Here is a 13,185-nt window from a genome sequence, read left to right on the forward strand (position 1 = left end):
TGAACTCACAATCCTCCTGTGTCAGTCTCCAGAGCTGAGGGGATTACAGGTAGATGCCACTGCACTGAGCATTTTTGCAGTACTATTTTAAAAATGAAAATCTCATATTATGTCTCTGCTTAAAATCTGAGAGGAGGGGGAGGGAGATGGAGATATGGCGGGGGAGGAGAGGAAGTACTTACAATACACATACCTAATCAAGAAACAAAATACATAAGTAATTCCAAAATAAAATAAGAAAAGGAATACACTCCAGTGAAATCTGGCCAAAAGGCACTTCATGCATGATTTGATCTCCAGCAATCTCTCCAGTCTCACTTGAATTCACAGAGACATCCTTCATCTTCCTTAAATTTCAAATTAGAATTGTTTTAAATTGGAAAGGAAATAAGGAAAGGAAATAATTTCTACCAGCCAAGTCACTGGTCCAGTTGTTTGCTTACCCAGTCCTCTCCTCAATCTAAAGCAGTGATTCTTTTTCTTAATGTTTATTCTTAAGTTTTAGGTGGACACAATATATTTATTTTACATTTATGTGGTGCTAAGAATTGAACCCAGTGCCTCATGCATGCTAGGTGAACGCTCTACCACTGAGCCACAACCCCAGCCCCAGTGATTTGTTTTTGTTTGTTTAAATTAGTTACACATGATAATACAATGACCTAGACAATAGTGGTCACAGAGTTGCATCAGGTGAGATGATTTTTTAAATGCCAATGTTCAGACTGGGGATATAGTTCAGTGGTACAGCATTTGTCTAGCATGCATGAGGTCCTGGGTTCTATCCCTAGCTTTATAAAAAAAAAAAAGCCAATGTTCACACTCAGGCAACACACACACACACACACACACACACACACATGCACACACATGCATGCACACAAACATTGTTCTTTGAGATTAAGTCATCAAATAAATATCAGAACTCAACATAATGCAAAGATTTGTGTGTGTTTGAATTGACTATGAACACAACACAATAGCAATGTCCTGTAGTAGTTTATTTGAAATATGGTATAATTCACTAAATACAAAAACATACACCTGTACCTATGTATATTTTTCACCTCTTTGGGAGAGGGAACAGACAAAAGAATGCCTTCACACAGGTAGAAAAAGTATAGCTGGATGTATGTGCTCAATAGCATTTATGAAAAAAATTCTTCATTTACACAAGGATATTTGTGATACTGCTTGCCTTAGTTTGTCTTTTTTTTTCAATTAGAGGACAAACAAATGAATGTAATTTAACCTAGAATTAAACATTTCTCCTAAATCACATGAACACCATCATGAGGACATCAACTACTACACCACAGCTTCAAATCTCTCTTCAAATGACCTAACAAAGCTAACCTGGAAAGAAAAGAAAGGGAAATAATGTACCTTTCAAAACTTAATGAAAACAAGACCTTTTCAATAATCATTCAAAAACCCTTCAAAGATTTTCTTCTTTAACAATATAACAAAGTGAGGCAGGACTCCCACAACTGTTTTCATTCTCCACTTTGTTTGAGGATTCATTCTAACCATAGCAAGCAATTTCAGGAAATGCTTAACATAATTGGTTTTTGTCCACACACAAACCCTTGGGACTCTATTTATATTTACATTTGTATAGTGTGCTTCAATTCACTAAATTATTTTGGAAACTTTCCAAGATCTATATATGGGATTGTTCATGGAGATATGTATGTGGGATTGTTCATGGTCCATCAAATCAATTCTTCACTTTTTCCTGTTTGAACAAAGCTGAGGAAGAAGGCACAGCTTCTCTCTCCACCCTTTTACTAGGAGTAAAATTAAGAAAGCCAGGGAGAGAGGAACGGGAATATTGAAACAACAAAACATAGAAACTTTTTAAAATCCATGAATTTATGTCCCCAATTCTTTAATTTTATGAGACAAAGAAAATAAGTGTTATCTATGAATTATTCAAGATTCGAAGACAAGTCACAGTAAAGCATTTTAAGGGTCAGTTGTTCAATGACATCTGGGGGCTACAAAAGTGAACCAAATTTAATGCCCTAAAATGATATTAAGACTTACTTTAAGTTTATGTTGTTGTTGTTGTTGTTGTTGTTGTTGTGTGTGTGTGTGTGTGTGTGTGTGATTTCATCTCCAACTTAAAACTCAGCAGAAACTATTTTGTGTGTGTGTGTGTGTGTGTGTGTGTGTGTGTGTGTTACAGGGATTGAACCCAGGGGAACTTTACCACTGAGCTGAGTCCCCTGTCCTTTTAAAATTTTGAGACAGGGTCTTGCTAAGTTGCTTAGGACCTTGCTAAGGTGCTGAGGCTGGCCTTGGAACATATGATCCTCCTGCCTCAGCCTCCCGAGTTGCTGGGATTTTACAGGCATGCATCACCATGCTTGGCATTAACTGATAAAAAATTTAAAATTTAGCTTGGTCTCCCATAAATGGGAAAGGGTGATAAAGTGTGTGTAACTCATATACTATATTGTACTATTAATTATATTTGGATGTCAGTTTACAAAAGAGAAAAATCCAGGGGCTTAGGTTTTAGTCTGGCCTGTACCCTTTTTGATGCTTGAAATTTCACCCCCCAAATTTTAATTCTATGGTACAATAAATCCTTGGGTATATGTGTGGAGGAAAATATTGATATAGTTTGTAAGCCATCATCATAAATTACGATATTTTTCATATTTCCAATAATTATGAACCTAGGTTATTGAACAAGTGCAATGATAATTGATGGTATTTCAGATTTTATATATATATATATATATATACACACACACACACACATTTTATTATATCTATTATATATATTATATATACACATATATTTTATATATGCATATATATTTTATATGTATGTATATATATAAAATCTGAAATAAAATATATATATATTATACATACACACACACACACACACACACACACACATACATACACATATATATTTTTATTCACCCCCTTACAAATACTGACCTTTAACTGGGATTATAACCTAAGGTTCTACTTTAGGCAGATAGCTGCTTACAGAAATATATATTTTTAGGTAAAAGGCCAATTAAACCAGAATATAAGTGAGTATTGCTGTAAAATTTTCTAAAGTTTTGAAAAGAATACAACTCTGTCCCTATACAGACACAGAACTATCTCCTCTAGTTTTCATTTGTGAGAAGAAAGGTTAAGTCTAGGTAATAATTCTGATATTGAAGGTAAATATATCAAAATAGAGACTAGAATTAAATGAAATTATGTTAGAAATGGTGCTAGTGTGTTAGTTTCTGGAATAATAGGCTAGACTGAGCATAGTGCATCTAATTTATTTCCCTCCCCAAGCCCCACTAAGACATCAAAGAGTTTTTAAAAAGGACTGGGAGAATAAGAGAGGAGACAATTGTAATAATCAGATTTGGGGGTCAAGGCCAAAGATGAAAGGATGGTAACTGACTCAGCTGACTTGGGAGGGTTGAACTACAAATAGAAAATAAGGAAACCAATTCAGAACCAAACCCATTTATACTACAGAATCTTCAAGAATCTCACAAATTAATAGCACCAGATAATTTTAGAGCTAGAAGTAAAGAGACAGCGAGATTAAAGTGATAAGATTTGAATGAAATTTGTTAGGGATTGTTAGATCTCTTTCAACTTTATATCATGGATAACTGCCCCTCCGTCTTCCTAACAGATTTACTCTCTAGAGAGTATAAAACAGGGTCACAGGGCCAGAAAGATAAGGCCAATGAGAAAGGGGGTACTATACAGAAAGCAAGGGGAGGATGTGATCACTTATACAAACAGTCCCAGTTCCTTTTCACTTAACAGAGGGAATGCTGGAAGCCAGATCTTTACCCTTAAGATGGGAGATGACAAGACTTTTTCTACTGAATATCTGAACAGCCAAGCAGGAAAAATGTAAAGATAATGACATAAAGTTCCCCAAATTGCTCAACTAGATCACCTGCCAGTGAAACCATAGTCGACAAGTTGCACTTGCACTGCAGAGTCCTCAATCAGCTTTCAGGTCCTCTGTGGCATGGTTTCCAACTTCAGCACTATTATCATTTTGAGCTAGATATTTTTTCTTGCATGGAAATATAATTTGCGTTATACCCACTGGAGGTCCCCTCCCTCTAGCTATGATAATCAAAAATGTCTCTAGATGTGGCCAAATGTCCCCTGTGGGGCAAAACTATCCCCAGTAGAGAATCATGCTCTATTTCTAATCATGAGTAGACAACCAAGGCTCCTAAGACATGTGGAGAAGAGTGTCTAATTTGGAAAATAGGGGCCAAAACAAACAGAGAAAATTAAAGGAAACAGACTACACAAGAAAAACACTTTCAATTACCATTACTATCCTCAGAAAGATACTGCAAACATGAAAAAAATGCAACTCTGAACTTTAGGAAAACAAAAAAAGTTCTTGGAAAATAAATACACAAAGAAATCTAAAACTCAAAAAGAGGGTTGGCAGACAATGTTGAGGAAATCTCCCAGAAAGTAGAGCAAAGATAATAAAGAAAACAGAGGGGAAGAACTTTAAAGGATTAATTCAAGAAAATTTCCCAAAACTTAAATCATGAATAGCCCAACTTAAAAGGACCTGCCAAGTACTCAGCAAAATAACCCATACATACACCACTGTGGAATTTGAAGTCACTGTAGACAAGAAGATTTTTAGGGTTCCAGAAGTGGGGATAAGAGTACCTAGAGGAGAAGGGTGATACACAATTCCTACACAATGGATTAGGAATCAAAATCGCTTTAGATCTCTCAATGGCAACACCAGAAGCAAGAACCAAGTAGAGGGCCTGGGGTTGTAGCTCAGTGGTAGAGCACTTGCCTAGCACGTGTGAGGCACTAGGTTAGATCCTTAGCACCACATAAAAGATACTGTGTCCATCTACAACTAAAACATATCAAAAAAAAAAAAATTGAACACCTTCAAAATCATGAAGGAAAATGATTTCCAACCTTTAATTCTACATCCAACCAGACCACCAATAACCATAAAGACATTCTCAGACACGAGAGGCTCAATAAATTACTTGCCATGTATACTTTCTGAAGAATTATTGTAGGATGTGTTGTCAAAACAAGAGTGGACCAATGAAAAGGACACCAATGGACAGGAAATAGGTCCTCCAGTACAAAAGATGGAGGAAGGTAATCCCCAGGAGTGCAAGGAAGGGAATCTCAGGCTAATAGCTATGCATCAAACACAGCAACTAGACCAGACTGAGAGCCAGGAAAGAGTACCACTATTTCTGATCACTTTTTAATCCAAATTCTTCTTTTTTACCTTTTCTGACCATGGACTGATGAGATTTCTGTTCTCCTCTGCTGTCTGGACACTGCACTGCAGTGTTAGGCTTTGACCTACTGTGAAGAGCTGGAGGGTGTCAGTGAGCTGAAGAAGAGGAAATGCAGAGTGGACTGTGTCCCTAACCCCGATCCTGCTGGACTTGGCCCACTCTGTACTATAGTTCCAATGTCCTTCCTGCTTGGGAAGAGTCCAAAGGACTGGGATTTATTAGTGACCTTGCCAGCTGACTTCCCAAGGGCCAATAACACTCAGGGCTTCTGAAGCCAGACTTTGAACAAGAGATTCTGTTTGACTTTTTCTCTTCAAAGTCTTCATATAATGATACCAATGTTGCCCTTTCCTTATACAGGTAAGTCTGTACTTAACAACTCAGTTTTTAAAGACTAAACTACGTGGCACACACCTATAGTCCCAGTGGCTCAGGAAGCTGAGGCAGGAAGATCCCAAGTTCAAAGCCAGCCTCAGCAAAAGTGAGGCCCTGGGCTGGGGATGTGGCTCAAGCTGTAGCACGCTCACCTGGCATGCGCGTGGCACTGGGTTCAATCCTCAGCACCACATACAAATAAAGATGTTGTGTCTGCCGAAAACTAAAAAAATAAATATTAAAAAATTCTCTCTCTCTCTGTCTTAAAAAAAAGTAAGGCCCTAAGCAACTCAGTGAGACCCTGTCTCTAAATAAAATACACAAATGGGCTGGGGATGTGGCTCAGTGGTCAAGTGCCCCTAAGTTTAATCCCCAGTACCAAAAAAAAAAAAAAAAACCATACTAATAAGGGATATATATGTATGGGGATAAAGATATGAAGAAAACCAAAAGGAATGATGATTAATACAAAAGCCAAGATAGTGGCTAGTGGCTTTTCATTTATTATTATTCTATGAACACAAACACACTTTATATATATATATATATATATATTTTTTTTTTTTCTTTTCTTCCCCTACTTAAAATATTTTTAGTGGTTGGGGGGTAAGTTCCTAAGGTCTTGCTAATCATAGGAAGTCTTAATTTTTCATAGATATACAATACAAATTATTTTAAATATAATTTATGAAATATAAATATAATTTGTTCTTTTTCATAATTTTCCTACATATCTTGTGGTATATTGCTAATTCATCATGAGTATCAAGGAAATCTGCAGCCCTCTGATAATAAAGGCCTTTTCAAAAAAAGGAAAGAAAAGGGTAAGGAAAATGAAGGCCAAGAACAAAGTTTTACACAAACACACATACAACACACACAGAGTTGATATATAGTTGATCCTGATTACTCAGATTCCATATTTATGAATTTTCCTACTTGCTAAAATTTATTTGAAACCTTAAAATCAACACTCATGGCACTTTTATAGTTATTTATTTATTTCTAATTTTATTTATTTATTTTTTAGTCATACATGACAGAATGCATTTTGATATATAATACATACATGGAATGTACATACATCAATCATATTGTCTATTCTATTCTGTTGCCCTTCCTATCCTCCCTACTCCTCCCCTCCTCTCCCATCCTTTCTCATGATGTTCAGAATAGAGGGACATTTATTGTGGATTGATAAAAAGGAAACAATGCTGAAATATAATAAATGACAATAGGAGTAAGAATAAAATCTTGAAAACTGTAGTATAGACATACACAAATGTATATAAAAGTGATACCTAATAAAGATAACAATGGTGTTTTCCCTAGTATATCAATGCTATTTAGCCATTGCTACTAAAGAAGAACTCATGTATCTTTTTTTTTTATAACAGGGATTAAACCTAGGGGTACTTAACCATTAAGTCACACCCCCAGTCCTTTTTTTATGTTTTATTTTGAGACAATATCTCACTAAGTTGCTGAGGCTGGCACTGAACTTGCAATCCTCCTGCCTTACCTTCCCAAACTTTTGAGACCACAGGTGTGTGCCACCACACCTGGCTCTTTTCTTGTCTTCCTGTTTTGTGATTGTGATAGGGAGATAGAGATGTTGTCCTGACACTTTTTTCTCTTTAATACTTTTGGTACCCATCCTCATATCCAGCACATACACTTACACACACACACACACACACACACACACACACGCACGCACGCACGCACACCCCAAAGTGGCAGGTACAGAGACTGAACCAAAAGAAAAAAAAATTATACCTAAAAAAACACACATGAAGTAGAAAATTAGTAAAATCAGTTTTGGGAACCATTGACTAAATGTTAACAATTAAAGGCCTGACAAAGGAATTAAGCTTGGTACAATTCACATCATTCCTTGAAAATAGAAGAGGGAGGCTTATTTGAGAAAGTTAGCAATAGATCTCCAATAACCTAAGAGAACAAATCAGATTTACCTGTCAAAGCTGAGTAATTCAGAATTAAGACTAGCATTTACTTGCTCAGTACTTATAATGGCATAATTAGTACCTCTGTCAAGCCTTATTAGTTCTGTGAAAAGTTTAGTTGGCCTTGCTTTAGATCTCATGTAGCATGCCATCTTCTGGTCTGAGTCTCCATAGGACACATTCATCATTTACTATTTTTATGAGAGGGACTGCAGATCACATACAGTAGTATCTGCTCAAAGCAAAGATTCTGGAAAATGTGGGGGGAAGAGAGGGTGAGAGAGAGGGAGAGAGGGAGGGAGAGAAAGGAGGGGCATGGCAGGGAAGGAGGGACTTAGGTTAGAGCCAATGTAGAGGGATTTGGATTTGTTAACTCATACGTGATGGAGCACAGATCAAGGAGAATTGCTAAGAAAGAAGGAAAAAAGTTTTTTAACATAAGAAATAGGAAGTAGAGTAGACATAGGCAGAAAGAAAAGAGAAAGCAATCCCCAGTATTTATCTGAAAGAACTGAAATCAGCATACTATAGCAATACACACAATAGCCAGGTTATGGAACCAGCCCAGGAGCCCAAAAACAGATCAATGATAGACTTGAACCAATGGAGTTTTGCTCAGCCATAAGGAATGAAATTATGGCATTTGTTGGTAAATGGATGAAACTGGAGAACATCATGCTTAGTGCAATAAGCCAGACCCAGAAAGTCAAAGGTCAAATGTTTTCTCTCATATGTGGAAGACAGTGCAGAAGAAAAAGGGATATCACAAAAATTGAAGAGAGACCAATAGAATAAAGGAAAGGGATCAAGAGGGAGGGAGGAAGGGAGGGCATGGGGAACTAATGGAAAATAAAGTCTACCTAATTATGCTATGTCCATGTATGAATATGCCACAATGAATCCTGTGTTTATATATAAGAATAATGCATTAACTAAAAAAATAATAACAGAAGGGAGACCAACAAAGTAGAGCAAGGGGACCTAAGGGAGGGAGGTACGGAGAGAAAGAGAAGGTAAAGGGAAATGCAATTAATCAAATTATGTTATGTGCATGTATGAATATGGTGTAATGAATCCATTATTATATATAATTATAGTGCACCAGTTAAAAAAAACAAAAATATGAACAACTGCAAGATAAACACATCACAAAGTATTCAGTTATACATGTTTAGGTCCTCTTAGTTAATATACAAGAAATTTTCATAAAGGATACTGAAGCACTGACATTTTTAAAAATCTGATTGATATTTGCACATTTTATCATATGAACCTCATTTTCCCCAATGGAAATAAGACAAAAATACAAAGAACAAACAAAAAGATTAAGAAAGCAATTCTTGCCTTCAAGGGACACCCAATCTAGCAAACTGTTGTTCATAAATATAAATAATGTTAGCATAATGTCATAGGATTAAGTATTGAATTAGTATAATAATAAAATTTTATTATCTGTGAATAGAAATGTGGCCAGAAGGCCTCTATGAGACAGAGATACCTGGAAGGGCTCAGAACTATGAATAGAAGTTTTTCAAGCCAAGGAGAACAAGGGGAAGATTCCAGAGATAGGCAATAGCATATGATATGGCCTAGAGCCAAATCAAAATGCAGTGTGTGCTGGGTACTCCATAATATTTGGTACTACTGGCATGAAAATTCAGAGGACGAAAAGTGGCTGGAAAATGAGGAGATCAAAGATAAAGGGTGGAGGATGAGCTGGGAGGAGTGCAGGGTCAGTCACACAGTTACTGTGTTAGCTTGAGCAGGCAGTGGTAGACTTGAACCAATATAGTAAAGACAATTGACAGACATTTAAGTAAATAAGTTGGTAAGACAACATAGTAGATGATTAGCTAGGGATTGACTGAGGTTCGTGTTAAAAGAATACTTACAGATTTCTGGCAACAGTTATTGAATAAATAAATATACCATCAAATGAGAGGAATGACAGGAGAAAGAACTGGTAGAAGGCTGAGAAAGAAAAGAAATATGTTTGTATCTGAAAATGTTGATTTTCACAGAATTCCCAGGCAGGGATTAATAGGGAGCAGATAGATAGGAGATAAGGTTTAAGGAAGCAGTCAACATTTACATGATGATGAAGACATTGACAACAACCATTTATCATATACCATGTGGCAAGCATACTGCTAAAAACTTTACATAGATTCTCTCATTATCATCATAGCTAATCCAATATTAGTCCCCATTTTATAGACTAGGAAACTGAAGTTAAGACAAGTTAAGGACTACAGCTTTTATATGCAACCCTAAAATCTAAATTCTTATTCTCTATACTTTCTAGGAAGCACAAGTGAGTGGGAGGTAACTGAAGTCATTGTTGCAAATGAGAACACTTAAGAGTATAGAGGAAGGCTGGGGTTTTGGCTAAGTGGTAGCATGCTCGCCTAGCATACATGAGGCACTTGGGTTCGATCCTCAACATCACATAAAAATAAAGACAATAAAGTCCATCAACAACTAAAAAAAAAAAAAAAAAAAGAGTACAGAGGATGAAGCCCCAGAAACCATGAACATAGACTTGAATTCCTCTCCAAGGGATTGCTGAATGTCATCATAGAAAGACTATAATAAGCCCAGTAAGAAAAAAGAACAAGTGCTAAAGGCAAGCTCTTAGATCATAGTATTTTCCAGAAATACAAACACAATGACCAAATGCCTAGCCAAGTTTGCCCTAGACAAGATCAGGGGTTCTCCCATTCCATTCACATCTGGCCCAAGAAAAGCATCATTTTCACTTTTAAATTAAGGGCTGTATATTCTCATCTTGTTATTTTACATTTATTTCCACTGGGGTTATATATCAGAAAATGGCCCAATGGAAATATTTAACAGAGAAACAACATTTTGGAACTCACTCTTGACCTTTTCTCCTCCTTCTACCAGTGTTCAGGAATGTAATTACTTACAACTAGTACTACCATTATCATAATTGTCAAATTCTCTGTGCATAATCCAGTCTTTACAAACTGAAACTAATAATTATGGAAGTCTGTGAGTATGAAATTACATTGTAAATCATATCTTTAAAGGGATGTGTTCTGTTAATATGCCACTAACATAGATTGTTTTCCAAATGTTACATTATCCTATAATAGTATTGTTGCAACTCATTAATCACAACTCTGCATCTATGGGTGGAGAAGACTAATATATGGGCTTAGAAGCTTCTATCTTAATTACCAGATTTTTTTCAGTGATACTTCTGTGGAATGCTGTTAATCTCTTCAGATTCACAATTATGTTTTAAGGATCACCATAACTAGTTAAACCTACTTCAAAATTAAATTCAATTAAATTATCGAATTTAAAATCAATGTTAGTAAAAAAAATTCTCAAATCCAGCAAATACTCCTTCCTATTATTCATTTTAGTTGCACCAGGGTTATGCAATATTTATATTGTAACACAGAAACAAAAATGTAATAAGCTGACACTCTGAATTAGATTTTTCTAAACTGGCATCTTATGGTATCCTTAAAGAATGAAAATTTTCTCTGCCAAGTAAGCTCAGGAAATACTGAAGAAAATACCTAACCCATGCCCCTCATGTACATATGACATGTTAGCAGCCTAGCCTTATGGTTAAGACATAAGCATCTCTCCTTTGTCCTACTCCATCCCTACCACCCATGTAGCACCTGCTAATCATAAGTGTTCCCTAAACACACTTTGTATATGATAATCTGAACAGATATTTACAATAACAAGAATCATTCGGTTCTCAAACAACTTTTTTCAGTAACAAATTTTCTCCCACCCAAATAAGGCATATAAATTGTTGATTAAATACCTACAGGGGGGCGGTGGTGTTAATCCAATTTTTTGCTTAGTAAAGGATGGAAAAGATTTAACCATGCAATTTAAATGTCTACTCATTAATACTCCCAAAAGTAATTTACTTTCTTTTTCAATTGTTAGTATAAGCATATTCAGCAGGCAATAATGCAACCTCTGGTCTTTTAACCAAAAGCACTTAACACAAAGGCAAAGTATGCAAAGGAAATAACCATTACACTCAATTACCCAGCTCAGTGCAGGACAGCAGAAAATAGGTTTTGAATCATAATTGTAGTAATCAGTTTCTAGGTCTAAAGAAGTAAAGTAGATGATCTGGAAAATAATTGCTTTAGGGAAAAAATCTGAAAATAAGAATACAGTAGATGTAATTGTTTAGGCAAGATAGTAAAATCAAATATTGAAATACACAGGAAATTTTTCAAGTTAGGTAAGAAACACAAGTTAGTAATTTAGCTCACTTTTAACCAGTCCCGAGGATGAAACCATCTTTCAGTGCTCATAGAATGACTTCCAGTTTACCAAAACATGTTCCAAAAGTAAAGCATGGAGAACAAGAAGAAAAAGGGCTTTTATCCCTCAAAACATCTGAAAATGAACTCCTGAACATCCTCATCTCCTTTCTCCCCATTACAGTTGAAGGCAGCTTCTTATTTCCCAGCCTAGCCAAAAATTACAACACCATATTGACCCCTTTCTTTCTCATTCCAATTCTAATTCATCAGGATATGCTCTTGGCTCCACCTTGTTTCAAGAAAACTTGCAAATGACTGTTGCAGTAATTTTATGATAGCTGAATAAAAATTCTCATCAGATAATTCCAGTATCTGATTCAAATCAGTATTGAAGTCAGTTGAACGTCTTTTCTCATTCAAATTTCTGGTGTTTGGTATGACAAGTGTTTTTATTGCATCCTAAATATTGTGGTTATTGTTAGGAAACTCATGATTACAGGAATCTTCTGTTTTAGCAAGCAGTCGTCTTGCTTAGATTTAGTGTGTAGGTTCTAGACTACTTTTGTGGGATTTAATTCCAATGGCAGTTGAGTTTTCTGAGCCCTCACAAAGCTATTTTGGTCTTCTTCATTCTTCTGGTGCTGTTGGAGCCCCGACTCAATCTCTGCTGATGTTACCTGCAGGGATGAAAAAAGGTATTTTCCAGGGTCACTTGCTATCTATCACTGGGCAACATTGAGGGAGAAGGCTCCCGTAGTTCCTGGGCCTTGGTCTCCTTAAGCTATGGGTAAAAGGCAGGGGGCTGGTATGATTGGTATCTGTAGAACAGACCACCTGCTGGGACCAGTAGGGAGTAGAAGTGAGTATAGGTTGGGCTTTACTGCTGACAGATCAGATCACAGGGACGTGGACTGTGGCACAGAAGCTGAACCAGCCAGGTCTTTGCTGCTGCTGGAAGATCTGACTGTCCATGGGGGCCTTGGTTGTGGAGAAAGGGCTGGGAGGGGCAGGGGTATTCCTGTTCCTATAGGCAGATCAGGCTGCCTACTAGGCCTAGTATGGATCAGCAGATATCAGTGGTTTGATTAGGTCTCTGATGGTCTTCCTCTTTCCATCCAGGTCCTTTTACCACAGAAAGCAAGCTTTTGTTTTATTTCTATGCCCATTGATAATCTGGGTCTCCTGTATCCAGTCCAGGAGTAAATGGTAGGTAAAAAAGAAAACCTAGTGAACTAACCTCAAATGCTGAGGTTCCTAGCTATTCCACTT

General features: G+C 36.5%; 1 protein-coding gene across 4 annotated transcripts in view; it reads right to left on the minus strand.

Annotated features, from left to right (window-relative positions):
* Cask (calcium/calmodulin dependent serine protein kinase) overlaps positions 1–13,185 on the minus strand; it is a 348,936-nt gene that overhangs the window by 281,251 nt on the left and 54,500 nt on the right. The gene's annotated exons all lie outside the window — the stretch shown is intronic.

Source organism: Callospermophilus lateralis, chromosome X, assembly GCF_048772815.1.
Source record: "Callospermophilus lateralis isolate mCalLat2 chromosome X, mCalLat2.hap1, whole genome shotgun sequence".
NCBI lineage: Eukaryota > Metazoa > Chordata > Mammalia > Rodentia > Sciuridae > Callospermophilus > Callospermophilus lateralis.